The sequence below is a fragment of the Ambystoma mexicanum genome, chromosome 14, assembly GCF_040938575.1.
Source record: "Ambystoma mexicanum isolate Mex_15411 chromosome 14, UKY_AmexF1_1, whole genome shotgun sequence".
Classification (NCBI taxonomy): Eukaryota; Metazoa; Chordata; class Amphibia; order Caudata; family Ambystomatidae; genus Ambystoma; species Ambystoma mexicanum.
Window position 1 is genome coordinate 115,967,683 of NC_090940.1, and position 25,628 is coordinate 115,993,310.

A 25,628-nucleotide genomic window follows, 5' to 3' on the forward strand; every position below is an offset into this window, starting at 1 on the left:
ATGGTCGGACAGATGGCCAAGAGGGCAGAGGGATGGCATGAGGGGGGTGACCAGGATCACAAATTTTGGCTCAAATAGTTTCATTTCAAGGTCTACAGTAATGATGTCTTAATGAGTATATTAACAAAAAAACGAATTGCATAATAAAGCCACATGACAGCATTTAAATCCTTTTAGCAACATGTTATGTAATGGTTGTTTGAGAGTCCACCCTCAACACGGGAGCTCCTTCCCTCCCCAATCAAGGTGTCACCCAACAAACTGTTTAATGTCAGTTCTTTGTTCAACCCTATTTCTGATTCATTTATACCTCTTGGATCCCTCCCCCTGAGCTACCCATGATCCTAGAACCAGGCCGGTGTACAGGAAATATATTGGTATTCATTAGAATTACAGGTAATAGAGATTACACTGAACTAAACACGCTACCTTCTTTTTGGCTCACAATTAATTCTTGTTATATAAATAAATCACACAAACTGGTTTGGAAAAAAACTAATCATAATACTTTACTTTCTACAGATTTGACTTCAAGAAATAATCAACACTGGTCAATGGACACAATAAATGTACATTTGCAATGCTGTGCAATTTTGATTTACCTGCATGCTTAAAAGGCTAGCAATTTGGTTTACAGATTTGTACAAATGTAAATGGCAATTATTATTTCACCCACACTTTTGCTTTAAAATAAGCACAGGGTGGTTTAGCAGTTTTTTTTCAGACTCCCTCCTACTTTGGTCTGGGTTGGGGGATTCGGAAAGAAATTTGGGATGATTTAGGAATTTTGGATTTCAGACCCCCCTCCACTTAAAGGCCTCTGTTTGGTAAGCTGGGCAGAAACATCGTGTTGAGTTAAGAATTTGGGATTTTAGATCCCCCATCATTTAAAGGCTTGTGTGGGGGAAGTTGGCAGTGTTTTTGTTGTTTTAGTTGAGGGACAAAGACACCCCTTTTCCTAAAAGAAGTCAGGGTTAACAGGTAAAATAGGATTACCCAATTACATTACAGTCTATAGTTTTCAGCACACATTGGGAATGAGCTTTGTTAATTTTGAATTTTAACAACAATCACCCTGTGGTGTTCTGCCAAGGGGAATTAATTAAATTAATATTTTTTGTTAAATAGGCTAAGGATCGACACAGTTTTGCCCTACTCCCGACCCATTATAAAGGGAAAGGATTTGCAGCAAGCAGATTCCCTCACCCTTTGGTTTCAAAGGGCTCAATTCTACTTACATTGAAAACCTCTGTTTAAAGTACAGGAAAGCCAGCTGCATTTCAGGACCCTCTTGGAGGACAGGGTAGGGGCCTTGTCACTCCACTCTAAAGGATGGGCACCGGCTCTTCTCCATTGGGGCCCAGTCTGCTTTTAGGCCTACCCAGCAACAGACAGCTGCACCCAGATACAATTTCAGCAAACCCCTTTGATGTTTCCTTGTGGCTGTCAGATGGTAATTTTTTTTAGCAGCTCCGCCCTTCTCTCATAGTGCATCCACTTTATATACTAGTGATGACACCATCAAGATTTCAATGTTGTGCGGTGCTCTGCAAGCATTCTCAAAATCAGGATTGGACAGTTACCCCTCTCTCTCCCCCAAGTCCGGCCTCTCTCTACAAATTGTTTTTTTAGCCTAGAGCAGAAATATGGCAATTCCCATTTAGCCTCTTTGCTGTTTGAAGTTAGTAGGCTACCGGTCGTAAACTTGGGAGGCATTAGCTACACAGAGACCCCGCACTGCAGATAATGAGCTAGGCCAGCCCTGTGATGTCACAAGGCCGAGCTGCCATCTAGCATCCTGTCCTGTTCTCTGAGGTGGACCACCATTTCAATCTTAAAAACCTCCTATTTTCTTGTATTCTTTATAGAATTCAGCTTCTCTTGATTTTAGCTCCTCCCCGCATTCCAGTCATGCACTGGCTAAGCCCTTTGCCATTCACAGAAATGAACCTTCAGAGACAACCGGTCTGGGGAAAGTTTTTTTTCAACACCTCTTAAAAGCCCATCCTTTATTGCAGTTGTAAAACGATTGGGGGAGCAAGTGCCATGCTTGCAGATGGGGGGTTGCGGGGGTGGGTCATTTCTGAAGTATGCCCAACAAAAAGCAAAAGGGTCTGCCTCTAGCTTAAATGAAATCTTACTTTCACCCATGGAAACAAAGTGGCCTCTTCTTTTCAATTGCCGGTATTGTACATGTGAAGCATAACTTACATTATATCTTGTCAACACACATTAAGGGCCTCATAACACGGTAGGCGGAGGACCAAGGTGCTATTAGCACCTTGGTCCATGCCGGTAAAATACCGGCACTGCCTTGGTGGAAAGGTGAATTACCGCCCTATTCCAAGGTTGGCGGGGTGGTAATTCCCCCTTCCCCCATTGCCCTTCCCCATTCCCATTTTTGTCCCATAGGGCTCTATGGGAATGGGGAAGGCGCTAATTACGGTGCCGCAAATTGCGGTACTGTAATTAGCACCCTGCTCCCTTTGCGGGTTGGTTTTTAACGCCTGCTAAACAGCAGGCGTTAAAGTACCTACCCAGAAAGGGACCTCATAGTAAGGCGGTAAGGGTTAACGGTCACCGGTACCATTACCGGTGACCGTTAACCCTTACCGCCTTCCGTGTAATGAGGCCCTAAGTCTTTTCCCTGACATTTGTATGTTAGCAGGGGAACATTTTTCTCATGTCTTGTTCTAAAATTGTAACTCACATGTAAAGCCCATTTATTGTCAGTGTTTGCAAATCCTGCTTTTCATGCAAAAGAGGCCTTTGACTTTCTTCTGCCACTGTGAATTAAAAGGCTTCTTTTGCTTTTGTAATGATAGGCCTTTTTTGCATACACTTCCTTGTGTTACTTGTAGAACCCCCACAGTCTGTCTTAATAGGTTCACTTTCAGTGTGAAGGTCTTTTTTTTTAATGAAGGCTGGCCAGTCATTTTTAGTGTGGACCCTTCATTTCTGTTGGTTGGGGCCTTGGATTAAACCCTACAGTTCAGCCAAAAGAATGTCATTGTGGCTTTAATTTTGGCATCCTGAATGGTAAACTATAAGCCCCAGAATGCAAGATATTGCCAACCTGAAAGATCTAGTAGACCCCACTGTGCTTTCAGTGATTTCAGGCATATAATAAAAGAAGTTGTGTAATAAATAAAGAGATATGCAGATTCTTTGTCATAAACGTCCAGCATGTTGTTATTCATGATGTTGAAAACATTTCATTAGTCACTTAAAGCAGCTTTATTTTTTGCATATCCAGATTGTAGAGATCATGTATATAAACAAATCTTTAAATTAGTGCTTTGTGTTGCTCACCTTAACTATGGCGCAGACGGGCTAAAAAAAGGTGGTGTGGAAGGTTGCCCAGAGCAGGGCCAGTGATTCAGATTTATTCAAAACGTTTCAACCTTAACTTTTTGTTTACAGTTTGTCTCCCTATGTGAGAGAGGGTATGCCTAGACATGGGTCCCTTACTCGCTGCGCCATAGGACACCAAGCCGCACCTCACTGAGGAGGCCGAACAAGGCCGAAACATGTCTGGGGTTGCTTGTGTTTCTGTGCAGAGGGGACCTGAATTAGCAGTTCGGGCTGGGCTGTTACCATTGGTGGCAGTACCTAACTGATTTGCATATGGCTGGACCCCTTTTGCAATGGCATAGGCTAAAAACAGTGGTGTGGAAGGTTGCCCAGAGTATTGCCTATGATTCAGATTTATTCAAAACCTTCCACCCAGCTCACTTTAACTATCACAGATTTGCAAGGTAACTGGTGCTTTGGGAGCTCTTTGAGTTGGAAAGGTTCTGTCATGTATGTGAAAGACTCTGCCACTGATAAAAGAAACATGTTTGCAACCTGAGCACCTTAACGACCTGCAGAGCCACGGATGTTTTTGTTGTGTGTCTGCCTAGCTGTGACTTGGGAAACTGGCAGTGCTTGAATGTCCAAACTCATCTGATTCTGCATTTGTCTCAGAAGAAAGTCAAAGCGTCCTTCTTGAGCCTTTGAACTAAAGGTATGCTCTGTAAAAATTAAAAGAACTATTGGTAAGGCGTACCAATTATTTATATTACACTTTGATCTCTGCCGAGCCCCTGCTTAATAGGTTACAGACAACACCTCCACCCACCAGTCATCCCTTTGCAGAGATCAGCACCCTCCCTCGTGTCAGGGAATGGGTACTGATCTCTGCGTCTATTATCAAAAGGGATGCCTCGCGGGAATTATGTCTCACCCTTTCAGCCTTAATGGTGGCACTGCCCCTCGTCATGTATCCCTTTAGCTAAAAGATACAGTGATCACCCAAGCGTCTTTGCTGCATCTCTTAGCTAAAGAATTGCCTGGTGAGGGACAGTGCCACTATTAAAGCTTAAGAGATGAGGCTGCTGGAAACCAAGTCCTTTTTTCCTAAAGCCTGACGCTCCTGCGAATGAGCGGGGACTTCAGGCTTTAGAAAAAAAGGCCTCAGTTTCCAGCGGCTGCAGCTTTTCTTCTATAATGGTGGTGCCAGCATACAGCATCTCTGGTGACGGTGCCACCATTGTGAAAAGGGCATTTTTCTAAAGCCTGATGCTCTCGTACATGAGCGAGAGCTTCAGGCTTTAGAAAAAAGCCTTGGGCTCTTGCGGACGGGGCTGCCACGGGACAAGAGGGAGGCCGACAGGGCCCCATCTCAGAACCGTATTTCTGAGCCTGCCGGGGTTCTGCCCGCTTAGCCCCAGCCCACTTAAAGCCCTGCATGCACTGTTCTATTTCAAAAATGCTCAATTTCTTCAGTTTTTTCCGTGGACTGCTTGACACATACAGCCTATAACCGGCTCTATGTGTCAAATTGTCTATTGAATGAAACAAAAGAGATCCGGTATCTCTGAAACAGCAGAGAGCTACGTGACACTGGCTAATCACCACGAGCTGGAAGGATTGTTGTTCAAATCCCCACCATGGCATTTTTTTTATTTTAAAAGTGACTTAACTTTATGGGGTGAGCCGAAAGAGCCCGGCCTCGATCAAAGTTTCTGGATACAGCTAGCCCCAGCCCACTTAAAGCTCTGCCAGTTGCTTACTTGCTGTAATGAGGACAATCTGTTTTCTGCTTGCCACGCTCCAGATGCAGTGTCCCTTCACTCACATCTAGGTACAGCCAACAGTTCTGGGTATTTGTCCTACACCTTGTTGGAGAGTGCTCTGGCTGCCCCCACTTGAGCTGGCTTCTTTAGACTCTTTGATGGCCGGCTTGTTCAATGTGGTTCACAGCAAGCCTGATATGATAAAGCAGTGTGCACAGAGGTTGAAGTGTGTGGGAACCGATGGTTACAACGTTCCTGTACTTTTTGGGAAAGTCCCCCATCATTTCTTTGTGGCCATCAGCACCGTTCATGGACCGCAGACAGAGGACACTTGCTTTTGCTGCCACCTCACTCAGGATTCAGAACTGGGCCCGGCTAGGATTGCATTTATGCCAGGTCCCGCAGAGCTACCTTGCAGATGCTTGATCGCTTTAGTTTATTTCAGTAACCTGGCTGGCCCATTCCCAAGCCACCACATAGTTCTGCAGAGTGTTTGTCTCATGCATTTGAGCACCATGATCGTGACATTGCTTCAGGCACAGCTGTGTGTGTAGGTAATGTGCGGTTGGGGGTTTGGCTTTAGTCTTTGGCATGTCCCTCAAGAGGTGCACAAGTTGGAGGATTAGAAAGGGGAGCGTGCATAAGGTTGCATGCTGCGGGGGACAATGACTGAAGGTAATGGTGGTCGTTTAAGATTTATTTTCTTTCATTGTGTTTCTTTCAGTCTTGGTAGGACAATTGTAAAGCACCGTATTGGGAGAGGGGTGGGGTGGAGTAAAGGAAGGACCCAGTTATGGGGATATGGGAGCATTGGCATGAGGAGCAGGAAACATAATTCTGCTACTTTTTTTAAAAATGTTTAAAAACAATGTGACCCCCTGGTGTACTGCCTGAAAGCATGTCCCAGGGTTTGCAGAAGATGTTTACACTTGTGTAACTCCAATTAACATGTGATCATCGCGCACAAGTTATGCTAAATGTTTCAAGTCTGTGCTGGGGAGACACCCCAGGACACCAGGGGTGTGAAAAAGTAATTAACGATGGATGGGTCCTAACAAATCTTTTGACCCCTCTCGCAGGGAAAATAGGGTTTCTTTCTCACCTGCTCATCGCCGTATATTGCTTGTTTCACACATTTATGTAATATATGTATTGTATGCATTTCCAGGCATGCCTCCTCAAGTTTCCAATCTTACACAGCATCTCTTAAATATCAGCGAAAGAAAGAGGTGCATTTAATCAGCTACGCTATATCGTGCTGGTGTCCGTCCACGCCCGACGTTGGGGTCTTTGAACCCTTGAAATTGCCATGGACTCCCACACTCACACCCTTGTGACTAAGACAAAGAAAGCTTTATAATTTTTCTTAAGTGGTCATTGAAGGGGTTTAACTTCCTGCTAGCTGTTGTTCTTTGTTTTTCTGTTCAGAGGCCAATACACCTGATCTGCGAAAATCTGTAGCTACTCGTCCCGTCCCTCCATTACTATATCTAGGAGTTTGCCAAGGAATGTACCCCAAGGTGGGACAGACGGCATGCACATATTGGCCACAAAGGTAACTTCCAATGTGCGTTTGCTGACCATGCGTCACATTTATTTAATTATTTATAAAATGTATGTAACACCCAGACCCAGGGGTATCACAGCGTTAGTGCAATATAAAACAGGATAATAGTCACATTTACATAGATTTGTGAAGATTAGTCATGCGTCACATTTAGAGAGATTTGTGAAGATTAGCCATGCCGCACATTTAGATAGATTTGTGAAGATTAGCCGTGCCGTACATTTAGATAGAATTGTGAAGATTAGCCGTGCTGCACATTTAGATATAATTGTGAAGATTACCCATCCGTCACATTTAGATAGAGTTGTGAAGATTAGCCGTGTCGCACATTTAGATAGAATTGTGAAGATTAGCCATCCGTCACATTTAGATTTGTGAAGATTAGCCGTGCCGCACATTTAGATAGAATTGTGAAGATTAACCATCCGTCACATTTAGATAGAATTGTGAAGATTAACCATCCGTCACATTTAGATTTGTGAAGATTAGCCGTGCCGCACATTTAGATAGAATTGTGAAGATTAGCCGTGCCGCACATTTAGATAGATTTCTGAAGATTAGACGCCTAGAAGAATTTTGAGAGTACCCAATGTACTTACCACCCACTCCTGATCCCCTCATACAAACCGCCCTTGTACTATACACGCCCATTGGCTAGTCAAACTACACCAACACACACCCAACATAACTAATACTCGTATACAACAACAATCCCAGGCACTGGACCATATCCCTATGGACACAACAAGACAGTGTGCACAACCATAACCTTGAATACCACCCAATTTACACATTAAACACACACATACAGACCCAATCTAAGAGACATTCACATATAACAAACAACCTAGGCTTAAGGCCTCACCCTTATGGATACACAAGCCAGTGCACGCAAACAACCCAACTGCAACCCCACACAGACACCAGTTTTGTCTGGTTCTGGACCTATCCTATTCCTCTACCATCACTAACCAACCCCGTCCTCTTTTTTGCAGAGCCACTTGAGCGCCTGAAGACTGTCCCTGAGTGGTAGCAGTGCACGGTATAAGTCTTTGTAACATAACATGACATAACATAACATAACCAAAAATAGACCTCTCCAAAATGCGTTCACTAATCATAGACACGTTTCAACCCGCTTTCAGTTCTTTGGTGTGGAGTAGTAAATATGCTTGGAGACTAATGAAGAACAAGGCTGGGCTGCAACCTTAATGTTAAAACCAGGCCAATCCCCCACTGGAATGTGCATTAGGAAACATACTCCCCACATGCACCACACAGCTGCCTCCCCAACGACGTACTTTGCATAAGCTGTTCTGAATTCATTCTTCTGATTCTGTGTAGCATATGTACGTTGTGTGATGAGACCATCTAAAACTAACTGTTTGTGCCAGTGGGAGATCCTGGGTAGGCGGAAGGGGAAGTGAGTTGCCTCCCCCTCGGTCTACCCTGATGCCCGGTGCACCTCCCAAACTGCTCACAGGGCTTTTGCTCAGTGAGGGTTGTTAGTGACTGAACGCCGGCCGTGCTTAAAAAAACAAAAAAAAACCTGTGAGTGGCACGCAGACGACTGCAGCGCGCTAATCTCAGGGTCTTTTTTTTGCAGTGATCCCAGCCCTGATGAAATTTAAAGTGATCATTACTGGCATAGATAGGTTCTGGTAGCAGCCTCGTCAATGTGATTTAAAGCGATCATTACTGGCATAGATCGGTTGTGGTAGCAGCCTCATGGATGTGATTTAAAGCGATCATTATTGGCATTGATAGGTTGTGGTAGCCGCCTCCTGCATGTGATTTAAAGTGATCATTACTGGCATAGATAGGTTGTGGTAGCTGCCTTGTGAATGCAATTTAAAGTGATCATTACTGGCATAGATAGGTTGTGGTAGCAGCCTCATGCATGCGATTGAAAGTGATCATTACTGGCATAGATAGGTTATGGTAGCTGCGTCATGCATGCAATTCAAAGTGATCATTACTGGCATAGATAGGTTGTGGTAGCAGCCTTGTGCATGTGATTTAAATAAAGTGATCATTGCTCACATCGATAGGTTGTGGCTGCAGCCTCGTGCATGTGATTTAAAGTGATCATTACTGGCATAGATAGGTTGTGGTAGCAGCCTCCTGAATGCAATTTAAAGTGATCATTACTGGCATAGATAGGTTGTGGTAGCAGCCTCATGCATGCGATTCAAAGTGATCATTACTGGCATAGATAGGTTGTGGTAGCTGCGTCATGCAAGCAATTCAAAGTGATCATTACTGGCATAGATAGGTTGTGGTAGCAGCCTTGTGCATGTGATTTAAATAAAGTGATCATTGCTCGCATCAATAGGTTGTGGCTGTAGTCTCGTGCATGTGATTTAAAGTGATAATTACTGGCATAGATAGGTTGTGGTAGCAGCCTCATGCATGCAATTCAAAGTGATCATTACTGGCATAGATAGGTTGTGGTAGCAGCCTCTTGCATGCGATTGAAAGTGATCATTACTGGCATAGATAGGTTATGGTAGCTGCGTCATGCATGCAATTCAAAGTGATCATTACTGGCATAGATAGGTTGTGGTAGCAGCCTTGTGCATGTAATTTAAATAAAGTGATCATTGCTCACATCGATAGGTTGTGGCTGCAGCTTCATGCATGTGATTTAAAGTGATCATTACTGGCATAGATAGGTTGTGGTAGCATCCTCATGCATGCGATTGAAAGTGATCATTACTGGCATAGATAGGTTGTGGTAGCATCCTCATGCATGCGATTGAAAGTGATAATTACTGGCATAGATAGGTTATGGTAGCTGCGTCATGCATGCAATTCAAAGTGATCATTACTGGCATAGATAGGTTGTGGTAGCAGCCTTGTGCATGTGATTTAAATAAAGCGATAATTGCTTGCATCGATAGGTTGTGACTGCAGCCTTGTGCATGTGATTTAAAGTGATCATTACTGGCATAGATAGGTTGTGGTAGCAGCCTCGTGAATGCAATTTAAAGTGATCATTACTGGCATAGATAGGTTGTGGTAGCAGCCTCATGCATGCGATTCAAAGTGATCATTACTGGCATAGATAGGTTGTGGTAGCTGTGTCATGCATGCAATTCAAAGTGATCATAACTGGCATAGATAGGTTGTGGGGCTGCAATTTAAAGTGATAATTGCTGGCATAGATAGGTTGTGGTAGCAGCCTCATGCATGCAATTCAGAGTGATCATTACTGGCATAGATAGGTTGTGGTAGCTGTGCCATGCATGCAATTCAAAGTGATCATTACTGGCATAGATAGGTTGTGGTAGCAGCCTTGTGTATGTGATTTAAATAAAGTGATCATTGCTCGCATCGATAGGTTGTGGCTGCAGCCTCGTGCAGGTGATTTAAAGTGATCATTACTGGCATAGATAGGTTGTGGTAGCAGCCTCGTGAATGCAATTTAAAGTGATCATTACTGGCATAGATAGGTTGTGGTAGCAGCCTCATGCATGCGATTCAAAGTGATCATTACTGGCATAGATAGGTTGTGGTAGCTGCGTCATGCAAGCAATTCAAAGTGATCATTACTGGCATAGATAGGTTGTGGTAGCAGCCTTGTGCATGTGATTTAAATAAAGTGATCATTGCTCGCATCAATAGGTTGTGGCTGCAGTCTCGTGCATGTGATTTAAAGTGATAATTACTGGCATAGATAGGTTGTGGTACCAGCCTCATGCATGGGATTCAAAGTGATCATTACTGGCATAGATAGGTTGTGGTAGCAGCCTCTTGCATGCGATTGAAAGTGATCATTACTGGCATAGATAGGTTATGGTAGCTGCGCCATGCATGCAATTCAAAGTGATCATTACTGGCATATATAGGTTGTGGTAGCAGCCTTGTGCATGTAATTTAAATAAAGTGATCATTGCTCACATCGATAGGTTGTGGCTGCAGCCTCGTGCATGTGATTTAAAGTGATCATTACTGGCATAGATAGGTTGTGGTAGCAGCCTTGTGAATGCAATTTAAAGTGATCATTACTGGCATAGATAGGTTGTGGTAGCAGCCTCATGCATGCGATTTAAAGTGATCATTACTGGCATAGATAGGTTATGGTAGCTGCGTCATGCATGCAATTCAAAATGATCATTACTGGCATAGATAGGTTGTGGTAGCAGCCTTGTGCATGTGATTTAAATAAAGTGATCATTGCTTGCATCGATAGGTTGTGACTGCAGCCTTGTGCATGTGATTTAAAGTGATCATTACTGGCATAGATAGGTTATGGTAGCAGCCTCGTGAATGCAATTTAAAGTGATCATTACTGGCATAGATAGGTTGTGGTAGCAGCCTCATGCATGCGATTCAAAGTGATCATTACTGGCATAGATAGGTTGTGGTACATGTGTCATGCATGCAATTCAAAGTGATCATAACTGGCATAGATAGGTTGTGGGGCTGCAATTTAAAGTGATAATTGCTGGCATAGATAGGTTGTGGTAGCAGCCTCATGCATGCAATTCAAAGTGATCATTACTGGCATAGATAGGTTGTGGTAGCTGCGCCATGCATGCAATTCAAAGTGATCATTACTGGCATAGATAGGTTGTGGTAGCAGCTTTGTGTATGTGATTTAAATAAAGTGATCATTGCTCGCATCGATAGGTTGTGGTTGGGTTGCAGCCTCGTGCATGTGATTCAAAGTGATCATTACTGGCATAGATAGGTTGTGGTAGCAGCATAACGAAAATAATAAAAAAGTGCTCCTATTCAGTTTACTGTTGTTGGCATGGCATTTCCTGGATTTTTTCATGCTAACCGACTGTAAATTGTATGGCTTTTTACCTCTTTTATCAAACATTTTGCAGCAAGGTGCATTATTTTTGCACATTATTAAAAAAATATATCCTGACTTAATTATTCTGTGCTCTCTCATTCTCGCGCTAATTTGAGGAAGCATTTATACACTTCCACTCAAAATATTCAGCAGGCACGACTGCCCAAGCATCATGAAATTTACTGGATATTTTAGTTGTTTCCGTAGAGAAACAATTATAAATTGTATGACTTTTCATCGCATTTTTCTTACATGTTGTGCTGCAAAATGCATAATTTCAGCACATGATTTAATAAACAATTCACGAGGGGCAAAACCCCTCAAACTCTCCTTAATTGTTTGGGGCTTGTTTGCGAGTGCTAATTTGTGGAAACCTTTGGGACCCTTCACTGAAAACACTCAGCACCCCTGTGAGTGATCACCCATTAATCGCTTAGAATCTTGGTGCCCCTTTAGGAGCTATCAGTCCCCCCCAGCAGCAAAAGCTGCCTCCACTGCTGGTTTGTGCCCCAAAAGATGTAATTTGAAATTTGTCCACTGGCCTTTTGCATTTTAAACCTCCTCTTAAATGCGCGAGTGGGCGGAGCCTACAATGATTTCATATAGGAATTCAGGACTAACATAGACGATCTCTGCACTTAAGGGGTGCAATAGCATCCGTGGTCGAAGTGGGCGGGAGCGGTCGGAGCGGTGCTCCTCTGCTTCTTTTATTTAAGGTTTACTGTTACTATACTTTTATTTTAAAAAGAAACCGTTCCCGAACGGTTTCGTTTTAAAACAAAAGTGTAGGAAGCAGTTAAAACTTTCACTTTCAGTGCTCTGCACTGAGTGTTCCCCTAAACAGCAGGAGAATGTTTTTTGGGGTTTGTATTGCGCGTGGGAGGGTGCGTGGCGATGGGGTTTGTGGGGAGCGGTGCAGGCCAGTAGGGAACATAGTTCCACTACTTCTTTTTGTGCACTTCGACCACTGAATAGCATATCTGTTAAAGTGTCTTTCCAGTGACCCCTGTGCACCTTGAGCTTCAAGGTGAACACAGTCTTCTCTCTACAGCAATCATCACACCTGTATCTCCCTCCGTGATTCCCTGTAGTCAGCACGCACGGCAGCGTGCCTTTCTTCAAACAGCGCATGCAGGGTTGGAGAAACAAAACCCATAACCCGTGCATCCGTCCATTTTGGACCCATCACATAGCAATAACTCATTCCCCTTCCACCCCCAGAAATGTGTAGAATGAGTCTTGCTTTGTTTTTTGGCATAAAAAGGCAGCAGATTTTATTTCCACAATATCATAAAAACTACACTGCACACATTAGTGGAAATAACTCCGAAGATAAGATGCGGCTACTGCTCCGTGTCCAAATAACCTGCTTCCCCCTTCTTTCGTAAAGAGTCCTGCATAGGCCCAACTCTCCCAACCCTTTGCGTTTGAGCCTCTCCTTCCCCTGCAGGTGTTCCTGGGTGGTGAGAGTGCCATTTCCTTGGGGGAAGCTGAGCCCTTGTTGTTCCCCCGAGACGCCCCTGCCGTTTAGGCTCCCAAGGGGCGCTGGTCTGAGAAGAGCGAAGACCCTTCCAGCTTTCTCCTGGCTTATCCAGAGTCTGTCTCTTGTGTTTGGTTGCCCAAACACCGCCACAAAACAGGTGGGTTAACCCCCGCCATGGCTCCCCCCTGCTTCCTTAAAAGCTTAGCCGATTAGGTAACCGCTTGGGTTCATCATAGCGGGAAATATTGCCTGTGCAGGATTTACCCTCTGCCACACTATGTTTGCTGTTGCCATGCCAATTATAATTGTTCTTTTATAACGTGCTAAATACCGGAGACCAGTTTCTAAGGGCAAGACCGGATTCGAACCTGTGCTGCAATGCGCGGGTCTTGTTTCCAAGACAAACACCTTGCCCCTGAGTTATCTCCCTACATTAATGATTGTGTACATGTAAACATTCTGCTCTCCCAGGTGAGCAATATGAGAGGATGTTGCGCAGCGTTCCCATTGCCTCCCACGGGTGGGCAGCACAGCAGGGTGCTTCCTACGTCTGCAACCTCCTCATTTTGGGGGTTGGGGCAGAGAGACCTCCCATGCCTGCCGCTAGCTCCACCGCTGCTTCTCAATTCACTCTTCGGAGTCACCAGCATACTCTGCCGCACACACTGTTGTGCCAAAGGCTGCAGCACCACCTTCCTGTCAACTAGCCCCCTGCACGTGGCGTGCCTCATCGAACCCTGCTTTCCAAGACCCGCCTTATACACAGCCCTTGCAACACTCCAAAATCCTTCACAATTGGCTTCTAAGCTGTAACCCCTGCTGTCAAAATGTCACAAGGTACAACTGAGAGCCCAAGTTTTCCGTGGCCACGTGCGAGAAGGACATTCACCACCGGTATGTTCCCTTTGGATTCTGGTCCTTGTAGTTTTGTCTTTCACCATTTGAAGTTAAAGGAAACTACAAGCAAAAACAGGACTTGGGGACCTTCTCACACATGGCCATGGAAAACTTGAGAACGCTGGGTGAAATAATATATTGTACAGTGCTGATCATTGGGCCGGCTCTCGGGATCTGGCCAGAGTCAGCCACCAGAAACCACAAACCCATGCTCTGCGCTGGGTTACAAGGAAAGACAAATTTGAAAAAAAAAGAAAACACACGCAACGGCAGAGCGCTCATTGGGGCAATGAGCGGCTGAGCTACTCCGCCCCCCACAAGACTTTGATTCAGGTCACAGCTACAGGACAATCAAACTGTAGCTTCCTCTGTAACTTCCTCTGAAGTTACAGAGGAAGTTACAGTCCTCGGCCACAACCCGGTTTATTTATTTATTTATGTAATGTTTGTTGGATCCATGGACCCAGATTATTTATTTATTTATTTATGCAAGGTTTGTCGGATACTTGTAAATGAATAAATATACAGGTATCCACAAACATTGCATGAATACATAAATAGCCCTATTAACATTGAAACAATTACACACCATGCAGCCACCCAACTGCTTTCAGAGGGGAGCTGCAGGAGCTGTGCGGATGCAGTTCATGTTAAATAAAACGTTGCTTCTGGCGAACGGAAAATCACCCTGTTTGATTAGTACCCAATGGGGAGTTTTTCTTTAAATAAAATGGGATGCAAATTGTGTATTTTAAATAATATTTACTCAGTAACACTGGTCAGAACTATTATCCGAACAGTGAAGTAACTCATCACCAGTGCCATGGAAGTGGTTTATATAAAGAAATTGCGCTGTTTTAAACTATTATTTTGTACATTTTTCTCCACCCCCAACCCCACCTCCTCGGGCACCACCCCCGCAAACTCAGCCCCCCACCCGGACCTTGAGGGATCCCCCACCACATTTTTTCCATTTCCACCACTGTACATCTGTTGGGATTTTTCAGGAAACCAAAAGAAAATGGGCAACAATAAAATGGGGAATATGGGGGTCATTCCGAGGTTGGAGGTAAGTAACGTGCCTTACCGGCATGGCATAAATAGCATGTCCGTGCTGTCACCAGTCCGCTAACAGAGGACTATTACGACTTCACGGGCACGAGCTTTACGCCATGCCGGTAAGGTATTTAGTGCCACGCCATTAAAGGCACCCAAAATGCCCTTAGCAGCATCAAGCATAGCGCTGCTAACACTACCGACATATGTCAAAGCGGCATTAGCGGTGACCGTAAATAGCGGTGACCGCTAATAACGGTCACCTCTATTTACAGTCATCGCTGATAAGCGGAACGGGAAGTAGCGTCATCGCACAGGAACGGGAAGGAGCACAGTGGCCATGTTTAAAAACACAATCCATTGCCATCCTCACTACACAGGCCCCCTGGGACTCTGTTGTTTTTTGCAAAACATCCACCTCCAACACCACTATGCCTAAGGCCCTGAAGAAGGGAGCAGCCGACCTGCGAAAAGAACGGTTCAACGAGGATAAGCTGCAGATGCTGGTGGACACACTGCATGAGCATTGCTGCCATTGTGTTCTCCAACAACATGAAGCGAGAGGCAGTGCTAAAGAAGAAAGAGATCTGGGCACTTGTTGCCCAGAAGGTCAGTGCTGTGGGGAACACACCATGCACAATTAAAGACTGCCGCAAGCCCTGGGACGACCTGTGACTAAGGGTGAGAAACATCCTCTCAGTGAACCGCAACCAGGCCATGGAAACAGGAGGAGGTTCCAGTTCCCCGATTAAACTCACACCATGGGAGGACATCTGCACCAGCATGATAGGGCTGGAAGGCATTGAAGATGTTGGCGAGATGGAGTGTGGGGCCACAACATTGGGCACTGGAGGTGAGTGTCCAAAGTAAACATTGCTATGTCAATTCTGATGAAAGGCAACCAATATGTCAGTTCAAAGAGTCAAGCCATGGTCGGCCACACACACACACACACACACACACACACTTCCACCAAAGCAGGCTGATGCATTACAGACACATGCAGATGCCTAGTGCAAGACAATATCGTACATGACACATTCCACACAAAGATGGAAATGCCACGAGACACACAGCGTGCATGGCCAAAATACTATACATGGCAGATAGCACTACTCCTGGCCAACATGAGTGATGCAGACGTATGCCTGCATTAGCCACCCATGTATCAAAGAATGTGCTTATCCAAACAGAAATGCCTATTACCCCCAATTGTGTGGATGAGCAATTGTCCCAATGTATGTATGAGGCCTATCAAAACATCACTCATGCCGTCCCTCTCTTCCACCCCCACAGGCACTGACCATGACAGTGATGGGCAGGACGCAACCCCTGCACAGGCCACACCCCGGAAGAGGTCCCGGGATGACAGCAACCGGCCGTCAACCTCGAGGGGACAACCCAGGGGGCGCTGTGTACCAACATCCAAGCCACCCCAGCTACCCATTGCACCTGTGCCACCAAGGCCCGTGGAGGGCAAAGCACCACCACCACCTCCACCCACTGGACAGCCTGATGACACATGTGAGGCACCACATTTGGAGGAGTCGAGTTTGGCTGGGAGGTGGCAGCCACAGCACCCCTGACTGTGGAGGACACATAGGAGGACATCTGGGTCCCCATGGAGGGCGATCTTTCGGATGTGGTCCATACCCCAACTCCACTGGCATCCCCCCAAGTATCGTTGTTCGATACAGAGAACGCCACCACCACCCTGTAGCAGTCTGGTCATGAGCAGACAGAGGGACACTTCAGTCCAGTTTTCAGGGCTAGGGTGGCTGAGCAGGCTGTGCAGGACAGCCAGGGGCCCAATACCTCCAAAGGTGCACCCGTAGTGCCGCAGCAGGCTGACCTGCTAACTATCCTTGTGCGTGAGTTTGTCCAGGACAATAGGCTGGCCAGAGAGGAGTCGCGTCAGGACTTAGCCACACTAGGCAGGTCCATCACGGACAACACTGCCTCCATGGTGAGATCATTCTCGGATAACACCAGCCGCCTCTGCGAGGAGGTCTCGGCCCTCCGGCAGGTGTTAGGCCGCATCACGGATGCCATGGAGGCAGGGCATCCCGCTACACAATCACAACAGGCGTCCACACCATCGTCATCCAGTTCCACGCAAACAAGCCTGCTCCGCAGGTCGGCCCATACACAGCGCCGGTAGGACATGCCGCCCCCTGGGCCAGGGAGTGCTGAGTAATTGTCAGGGCAGCCTCATGTAGGCTTTGGGGACTCAATGGGACTTGTGTGGGGGAGTTATGGGGGCAGGGGAATGGGGGTGAGGGTGTGTGGGGGAGTTATAGGGGGAGGGGGTGAGGGTGGTTGAGGGTTTTTCACTTACGTTTACATTGTTACATTTAATACACCGGTTGTGTGAAAAACAAGACATGAGTGGACATTCATCATTGCGCATGTGTCATTCATTCAGTTATAGTGCATGGTGTAGATGTACCCCCACACCCAGTGCCCTCTGTCCAACCATCATGTCACCCTCTCCTGCCATGTGTGTCACTAATATTGTGCAATCACTGACTTGCGCACAGTACGGCCCTCCTGTGCATCGCCACCGCAATGAAGTCCAGCCACATCTTCTTCCTCCCCTTCATCATCACCAGGTGGTAGCAGTTCAATGTCAGAGGGCAGGGGCACGTTCCGGCGGATGCACATATCGTGCAGCTTGACGTATGCCATGATGATCTTGGCAACCTTCTCATGCCTGTTGGGGAGTGGCCCACCCGACCGGCTGAGGCAGTGAAATCGTGCCTTTAACAGGCCAAAGGTCTGCTCGATGTCCACACGGGTACGGGTATGGGAACGATTGTAGTCCTCCTCGTGCCTGTTCTGTGGCTTTCGGACCGGGGTGAGGAGCCACGGCTTCAATGGATAGCCACTATCACCTGCATGAGAGGCAATTAAAGGTAAATGTCATGCGAATAATGATGGACAGCTGTACTAGTCACACATGCCGGCAGATTATCGTTGGTCACATGCACATGTCCCTGGTTGTATGCAAGCCATTTTTAGGCCCTCAATGTGTCCTGTGACATGGAATAATGGTGTGGTTTGCATCTTCAAGATGATACACGATGTACTCTGCCGTATTGTAGCTCATGCATTGTGTACACATAGTGCTGTGTTTGTGTGAATTTAGTGATTTGTTGTGTTGTGTAGGATTTTCTGATGGTGTGCGTTGGCAGTAGGCTCTGCAATTTTTGGCATTCTGTGCAGATTTTACCCATGTGACATGCAGAATTCCTGTGAGTGATCCGGGATATTGGCCACCACAATGTGTGAAGACCTTGCTTGCGTTACCTTCCATCTCCACCTGTTTGTGGTGGTATAGTTTGTGATTGCGGTAAACCACCTTTTGGCGACCTTTTATTTCTAGTATCTCCTGGGGAGTCCGTGGTAGAGATATGTATTCCGTTGTGTGCTTGAGGTGGACATCCACCACTTGCTTCAGGATGCAAGTGAATGAGGGTGTGGCTATGCCATGCATGTGCCACACTGTGTGCTGGTAGGTGGCTGTGGAAAGGAGGTGGAGCACCAATGCTACCTTCAGTAGAGGGGGGATGGCGGTGCATATTTCAAAGAGGCTGACAGTTGTGTATCATGTCCACAATGGTGTTGATGGTGTCACGGTCCAGACGGTACAGGGTGTGGTTGTGCTGCGGGGTTTGGTTGGAGGGACTGGCTCTGATGTTTGGGATTGGGGGCTGCAAGCGTGGTTAAGCTGGCTGCACTGATGGGGCATGCAGGGCCTTTCTCACCCTCCTTCTTCTGCTGTGTCTCCTCTGTGGTGCCTGCTGTTGTTGTTGGTGTTGTTGCTGGTGTTGCAATGCATGCATGTCCTCCAGCTGAAGTGTTGATGCTGCTATTGTATTGATCTTGGTGTGGTAAGGGTTGTGGTGTGTGGGTGTGCTCATTTTGTAGTGGGCCAGACTCCATTGCCTCCACCTATGCTGATTGTGTGCACCTGTGGCATTTGGGATCACTGCACATGGCATTTTACGGTAGGTCTGCGATGCCGGTATTTACGGCATGCCGGTAGGCACTTTTAACGCCTTCTTGAAGCCGTTATTTGCATGCCCGCTTACCTTGTGATATTGCCGGCATGGTGGGTCGCGTGCCGCGCCCAGACCGCTATTAACGGCACTGTACTTTATGATGCCATTAATAGTGGTTGGGCTGGTCAGAATAGCCTGTAGCGGTATTCGATGCCGGTATTCCTTTACCGGCATCGTTGTTCCCTTAGCACCAACCTCAGAATGACCCCCTATTTGTGTAAAGCATTGTGGCCGAGTACATTAATGAGAACCCCAACCCACTTTCCTTGCTCACTCAGATATCGCACCTCAATACTTCCTGCCCGTGTTTTCAAGGCGCTTTTTTAGTTTTCAGCAAGTGCCATCTTTGCACTACTTCCTTATTTCAGGAAATGAAGGTAAACATTTTATCAAACTCTGATGGATGAAATAATGCGTTGACTCTGGTGGGATTGCGCTCTGTAACCTGAAAAGTGCATACACCTTGCTGCCGTGCAGGTCCACCTCGCCGAGGTATCATATTGCCTACATACTAGCAGCACTATAGCAAAACATCTTCTGTAGAATGCATTCAGAAATGGGCGCATTTTGCACACTGCAGAAAGCATAGGCAGATTCCGTACTTTGCAGAGGTACTGGGCAATTCTGCACCAGCTCGTGGAATGTTTGCAACAGGGTTTGCATGGACTAGTCCAAAGAAGGCATTTTGCGCCCGTCAGGGTAAATGCCAAATTGTTTATAATTGGTGCAAAATTGCCTGTCACTGGAGCATTATGCTTTCCGATAAGCACTTAAATGAGGGCGTTGGGTGAGATGGAGAAGTGCAGACGCTCATATACTGTACAGTAGGTTGCTAAGCCTACAACCCAGAAAGATTGTTCTGCCTGTTCTAGCCACACCTCATGCAGCAGCACAGTACCACTACTTTTTAGTTTTGGCTATTAAGGGGTGCTTAAACCGCTGCCTATATGCCAAAACTATTGGCATGAAAAGTGAAGCTAAGGGAGAGATGGGATATTGAAAAGGAACACATAGCCTTTGGGTGTTGTTTGGAATGTGTACCCACATATTGACCCCCATGCCCATGTCAGTGCCCTTGGCTAACCCCACCACTACCTGCCCCTCCTCAGGCAAAATATACACCCCCCCCCACAGATCTCTTTTACCTAGCTCTGTGCTGTTAAGAGGATGCATTGTTATTTCCAAGCACCCTTCTGAAAGGTAATGATGTAATTGCAGCTGAGAATAAGCCTTGGGTGTAATAGAAATGTCTTCACCAAATGTGCTTTCAGGCACTTCATTTGTAAGTAATATGTGTGTCCTTGAATCTGTTGCTTACACAGATTTCCTATTTTATATGCATTGGCAAAGCCAACAGCTTTGGCCTTTCTGTAGGCATTAGTTGGGTATTTCTCTCAGATTATCATATTTGTGTGCAGCAAATCAGGAGCACCCTGTCTGGGACAATGAACCAAGCAGGCCCATGGCATTAGTTGAGTGTTTGGGCCAAATGGTCAAATTTAAAACACATTTTTCAAGTATCTCAGTAAATGAAAAGGAAAAACCGGTTATGTCTTCAAAATGATATTTTAACCCCATGAAAATCACTGTTTACCATCATGTCATATCCCACAGTGTAAGAAATGTTCTGTCCCCCAATGTTAGAACAATGGGCCTCGTTATGATTTCGGCAGTGAGGGCAAAAAGTATTGGTAACGGAATTACAGACACTTGTACCGGTGCGTGGAATTACAGGTAACCGAAAACGCAGGGGGAATTAGCTCTAGATGAAATACAGACAACCAGTGACAGTTCCTCTGCAGCTATTTCCACCTGCAGAATCAGCACTGGAAAATAAAAGGCATATTTCACCATATAACACTGTGAAATACCACTGAAATTTCCCCCCAAAAAAGTTCATTTACCTCCACCAAAAAGCAGAGGTAAATGCATCCAAATGAAGGAGGTTAACCCACAGGTGCAACCAATAGGCCCTAAAAGAGTATGTAAGAGCCACACCTTCTTCAAACACACTTCCAAGCACTATGTCGCCATTAGTAGGAGCACACGTTGAGCACCAGAAGCCCCTGCTGTTCATTCAGCTGCAGAGGCGAACACAATGGTATTACCCCAAAAACCTTAAAAAATAAAAAAACGCATAGTAGATTTGATCGAATTATGGATGTATGAGAATTTCGTACAGTCTGCAATTTCGATCAAATTCACCATACGGTACCACTGTAGCGAACAAGGCCAGCGGGGGTCGCAGGGGTGTCCCCCGCACCCTTGTTTGCTACAAAGGTACCAGGGGTTGAGGGGGTGTCTCAGCCCCACTTCATGTTCATTAAGTTGTTAAAAGAAAAAAAGAGCACCCTGCTGTGCTGGTTCCCAACCCCATAAGTGAAGGGAACCGGCGGTGCAGGGAGATGGGAGAGTCGTTGGGACACAATGAGGTGTGCCGCCAACAGGTAAGTAGGGAGGTCGTTGGGGGTGTGGTAGGGGAATGCGCCTGAAATCATGCATGATTACACCGCAGCGTGAATTTCAGATTCAGCTTTTTTTAAATTCGAAATTTTGCGATGCAGTGAATGAAATCACGTAGATCCCTACACAGCGTCAGTCTCCCATCATAGAACTTGCACAAAGCTGGCGAAGATGCTGTGGAAGGATTGCACCCATTGCCTGGGTCTTTCCGGCACACTGGGCACTCCCTGCCTGAACAGGGAGACCGTAGCTGAGCTACTCACCCTGATACAGGCAGTTATAGAGCAGGGTCAACATAAAAACAGCTATAACACCACTGCTGAAATATGGCAGTGCTGCACTTTTTTTTGCCGCTGGCACCTTCCAGCCCACTGAGGGCATGCTGCATGGCATGTCACAACCCACATTTTTTGCTTAGTTAGGTACTAGATGTGCTGATGCAGCAGGCACACATGGCACATCTCCCTAGCCACCAATCAAGATTCTATGCAGCAGACCACTTCCCAAACATCACTGTGGCTCTGGCCTGTGCGCATGTCAGATTGGTGGCCCCACAATACTTGCATACATGGAGACCAAAAGAGGAAACGGACCCAGATCCTCTGTAAGTAGAAGCACCATCAAACAACTCTTCCAGGGATCACAAGTGAGAATGGTAGGGATGACTGCGATGGGTGATCACCTCTGCAAAGCAAATGTAATGGATGATCTGCCACCGTATTGTGAATGACGGACCTGCACTCTGTCACACAACATAGGAAGTCCTACACCAACTGACAGGCTCCTGGATAACAACATGATGCCATGACAGAATGCAAGTCAATCCACTTTATTTTGGGTGACAACACCCATAAAAGCACGAACAAATAAATCATACATAAAGCATTTAGACAATCACAAAAATATGCATGTTTGTATGTGGACACATTGTAAATACTTTACACTCCCTCCAAGATGACTGTGGTTTCATGGTCAGATGTGGCTATATTTCTCAACAGTACATCACCTTTTCACTCACCCACCCTCATCCCAACACACTTTCCCTCCCTCCACCTTCACCCCAACACCCTTTCCCTCCCTCCACCCTCATCCCAACACCCTTGCTCTCCCTTCACCCTCATCCTCAACACCCTTGTCCTCCCTCCACCCACATACCCAACAACCTGGCCCTTCCTCCACACTCATCCCAACACCCTTGCCGTCCCGTCACCCTCGTCCCCAACACTCTTGCCCTCCCTCCAACCTCATCACCAATACCTTTGCCCTCACTCCACCCACATCCCAACACCCTTGCACTCCCTCCACCCTCATCCCAACACCCTTGCATTCTTCTTCTTCATGTTGCTTTTTGTGTAGGAAATTGCATCGTATGTCAAATGTTTACTGCTGTGTACTCACTGTGAACAGACAGAGGAGTATTTCCTCAAACAAATGGTCCTTTAAGCATTTACATATTAATTATGTTGATATGCTGCAGGTCTGTAATGGATATAGGTATATGATAGTGGTAGTGTGCCTTTTGTCAAGATGGATTGAAGCTGGTCTGTGCACACATCCTGACACCACTTGTGCTGAGAAGTTCTTCGTCTGAGAAGTATTCCCTAGATGGGGTGGTGCTGGGAAAAGATAATGGCCCCCATTTTGTGAATGAGATATTTGAGCAAATTAGCTTATCGCTTAGCATTAAACATATGTTTTCTTTGCTTATCACCCGCAAGTGAACAGTTATGTGAGAGACTCAACGGTCTGCTCAATGAGAGAATAGCTAAGTATAAACTGACACTGAAAAAGGGGTAGCTGCATTGCCTGCCCCTTCCATTACATGCATTGAGAAATCAGCCTGGCTCTGACCACCACCTCACACCCCACAAACTAGTCACAGGGAGATGAATGAGAACACCTTTAACTCCTCCATCGAGGACTAGGAGTGATGCCCAGACAACTGCAGAATTGTTAGGAGATGAGTTAAGTGCGTACTTAAAATCTATGGCCGCTAGTATCTCTGTCATTTCAGATCAACTCAAGTGGACGGGGCGTCGGTCTCAGAACACAGATGAAGACCATACAGCAACCAGACCTGAAGGACTATGTGTACCTAAACTGTTTGCTGGAGATACGGTTTTAATCAGGAATTTCACAAGAAAGTGGCACGAGCCCTGATTTAGCAGCCCTTTCATTGTGGAGGATATTACACCATCACCAGTCAAAGTCCTAGTGAGATGAGGTTGGATACACCTACGAGACGTGAAAGTCTATGCTGGAGAGGCTAATGAACCCTAACCCATTTGGAAGCAAGTCAAGGAGAAGAAGTTCAGCACGTGCAGACTCGATCGATGACGAGGAAGAAGGATGCAAAGACTGTCCAGTAGACAGATGAAAGTGTACATTTGGACTGTGGTTCCCCGGAAACACTCTTTGTAGCTGCTAAGCAAGGAGTGAGCAAGTCACTGTTCTTGAGCCACAGGAGTTTGCTGACATTGAACTGTGGAGTGCGGAAGTAAACAAAACAAATGCCAGATTTGGACTCTCTGTTCGATGATTGGAAGAGGGAGCAGTTCCCTCACTCGTTTCTTACTGAGTTTCTCTTTTGAGGTGCCTATCAGATGTTATCATACACAGGCTACTTCTTGCTGTCTTCATATTTATACTCAGAGCTTACCTTGCTCTTGTTGGGAGGAACACTGACGTAGGTACATTTATCCAAGATTCTCAGAATGGCCCAACGATTAGACGTTTATTGGCAGCAATTATAGAACAGAACAGACTATTACTTGAAAATCTTCCCGGACGCACAGATGGTCATACCTCACGATGATGCCCACAAACTCCTTGTCGTGATCTTCTACTATTTGCTTCAAGTACACTCTTATCTTATTGGGTGAAACACTAACACTTATGTGTTTATGCGAGATCCTATAAACCGTCAAGCAATCAGCCGATTACTTGTAGGGATCATAGTGCAAATTCGACAACTACCAGAGCCTCTGACGAGTTTGCCTGAATAAAATGAATTTTTCCTTCCTTAAAAGTAATTACTGGCAAACATGTAGTCTTTAGAGCATATTGCAGGTCCAGAAAGTGAGCAAGGTGAACGACGTGTGGAAAGACATCGATGGTGAAGCCTCATGTATGGTGCATAATATATGATTTTTTTTTTAAACAATGTTTATTATTTTTTTTAACAACACACCAAACTTAACCAACATGTAGCACATTTCCGTGTACTAGCTTCTTTGTATTACATTAACATGTTACACATTACAGTCCCCGTTAACTCGAGCACCTACTTCAATGCCGCAAAATTAGTTTCTTAGGGTTTATCTCCTTCACTGTTCCCAGACGTATCACCTTCACTAGGTTCGACATGGGAGAGCCCCGACATCGTGGCCACCATTTGTCTTCATGCTATCAGGGGTCCCACTTCCTCCTCCCCTCCCGTGCTGACTGCTTCGTACCATGCCACCATCTCCACCTCTGCCCATTTCAAGAGGTCATTCCACCACACCTCTAATCTAGGTATTTGGGCTGCTTTCCAGCTCATAGCAATTCTCTTTTTGGCCACGATGTAGGCCAGGTCTTTCAGTTTACTGATATGGTTCAGGTTACGTGGTCTGGTGAATCCCCCCAGCATGCATGCCCATAATGAATCCACCTTTAACTTGATCCCCTTTTAGGACAGGCGTTGTTTAACTTCCTCCCAGAATCTTCCAACCTCTGGGCGCGCCCAGAACATGTGAATCATCCCGGCATCCACCTCCCCGCACTTTTCTGTGTCACTGTATTTCCAAACCTAGTGATTTTACTGGGGGTCATGTATGCCCTGTGGGTAACATATAACTGGATCTGTTGCAGCCTCGCATTCTGGGACACCTTCTTATGATACTTCTGGGCTCTTTCCCATTGCCCATCCTGCATAGGTTCTCCCACCTCCTCCTCCCAATCCCTGACATCAATAGTTCATAAATTTGGCATATTTCGTGCCCGACCTCTGAGATATCGTACATCGTTTCAATTACCATATCGGGCTGTTCTGCTAGTACTATCTCAGGCCACTTTTCTCCCACTCGTTTGATGATTCTGGTATATGTAATGTGTTGTCCTTTTTTGTACTCTGGTGTCCTCCATTATCTTTTGGAAGTCTAGTACCTCCCCCTCTTGCCATATGTCTCCCAGGGTCGCGAGGCCCACCGGTTCCCAGAATTTACGGATCCCCTTTATCAATTGTTCATCC